Source organism: Photinus pyralis, unplaced genomic scaffold (genome assembly GCF_008802855.1).
Source record: "Photinus pyralis isolate 1611_PpyrPB1 unplaced genomic scaffold, Ppyr1.3 Ppyr1.4_LG4, whole genome shotgun sequence".
Lineage (NCBI taxonomy): Eukaryota > Metazoa > Arthropoda > Insecta > Coleoptera > Lampyridae > Photinus > Photinus pyralis.
In genome coordinates this window covers 4,137,054-4,139,244 of record NW_022170511.1, presented here as the reverse complement: position 1 = coordinate 4,139,244, position 2,191 = coordinate 4,137,054, and positions in this window count along the sequence as shown.

Here is a 2,191-nt window from a genome sequence, read left to right as displayed (position 1 = left end):
AGAGACACAATTATAATTAAACATGACACGGTGCAAAGCTGAATTATACAAGGCAAGCTATTAAACAAGGACGAACATTCCAAAGGCAGATATAATTTATTAAAGTTCTTTAAACTGGAGAGCAATTCATTTCAAATCGCACGGACAAAAGTTTGCAATTAAAAGGGAAAGTATACGAGGTCGGTGTTTAATTTAATACTAACAATAAATTCCCGAACTTTCCTCAATATAGGTACTTGGCGCTTTCTGGTCACGCCGCCGCCCCGACGACGGTTATTAGAAACGTTAAATTTGAAGTCATCCCGTCACGTATTTTTTTACTAAAATTGGAAAGGAGTGCGAAATAGTAAACATTTCGTTTCTTATCTTTCGGACGTGTACATGCATTTGTTCTAATACGAACTTAGACGTGCACTGAATTGGGGAACGTATGTTTGGCTTTAAACGCTTGTCGAAATTTATGATTTGAACATGATTGGTTAGCCAAAATACAGTTATTTCGTTTGCGAATGAAGTTTCCTACGGGATCAATAGGTTCGTTCGATGGTCTGTTCGTTGAACTTGAGATGGCGAATCGGAGAAGTGATAAATAAGTGCATTATACAGCTACTCTACTTCGTGGGAACGCATATTACTTCTCTTAGATACTCATTTGAAATTTACAATTAAATGAAACTTTGTCGAGCAATGCATCGAAATTACCAATCTGTATGGCGAAGCTATGATTTAAGCTTTTCATTTGAACCGATGCCGATGGCTTTATAACCAAAACTACAATTATATCTGGTATATAGCATTACAGTAATGTATGCCTTCCCATTAAGGAACAGAGGAAACTGTAACTGTATAATACAGCTACGGCGACTACTCGAAAACGACTGTAACATTTTCTTGCACTCTTGGCATAAAGGTACCAATCCGATTTTCATATATAATACCATGAGTAGTCGAAGTATTGTCGATAATTTTTGAAGTGCTGTCACGAATGCTAGTTACGCTGATTAATACCACGAGCGCTGGCGTAACTAGCATGAGTGGAGTAGCTCCTCAAAAATAATCTACAAATACTTCGACTACGAATGGTATTCGAAGGAATATTCAATGAATCCAAAGAAAAATTAAGCGTAATGACCCACGCGAATGTATATTTATAATGTTTTTATAAACATGTAACTTGTAAGTTCGACATATAATGTGCACGAACCACTTGACAAGCTTTGCAAAGGAAATTTGTACATATCGCAAACGTTGGAGTTCGCCTAGTTTACCATGTGATATGGGGCCAGCATGAACGGGTCTCGACAATTCGACCAATAACAAACGTTTATTTAAATGTGTCGGGATTTTTTTGAAAGAAGCGTAATTATTTCTGTTGAGTGAACGATATCATGGCGCCATCAAGTCGGTAAAAGAATAGTGACCAGCGATAAAAAATGAGAGCGGATGTGCATTCTTTCCATGATCATCATATGCAGATTCGAAAATTCTCTAGAAGCAATGGAATTGTGTTTAGGCAATAATGAAATTCGCACTCATTGGTGGCAGATAAGTGATAAACAATACTTAACTGTTCTAAATCTACCTATTTAAGTTATTTAATAATTAATTTATACATAATAAATCCCGCAATTAATTTACGGTTACAGTATGTAGTGACCACTATACATTATATCTTACCGAGTCAAAAAGTTGTACAGAAAATGCACGTTGCCAATCATGTATGAATAGGTACCGTTGATACGCCTATGTTTTGAGTCAGTGACTGGTAAAGAAAATTAAAACTCTTGTTGCGCTTTTTAGGTAGGTGTATAAATTACCTACCAGTAAAATTCGCTTATTGGTCGGTAGTAGGTAATTTTATTCAGGTTAATATGCTCCATTTTACAAACTTTTGTTTATCTTTTAGATATGCGAGGGAACAACAACAAACAAATTTTAATTGTTAATTTCAGTTTCGCATACACACCAACGATCCTACCTAGCATGTATTCCAGATAACGCATGAAAAACGACAACATCAACATTATTAATTGCACTTTACATTTATAAAATTTGCTTAATCATAATGACCAGCGATTTTTTGCTTTAGAAATATATCGACACAGCATGGACTAATTCACGAACACCGTCTGCGACTTGAAATGAATGTTGCTATATATATACCTGACACTTTCTGCTTGAAGTCGTCATC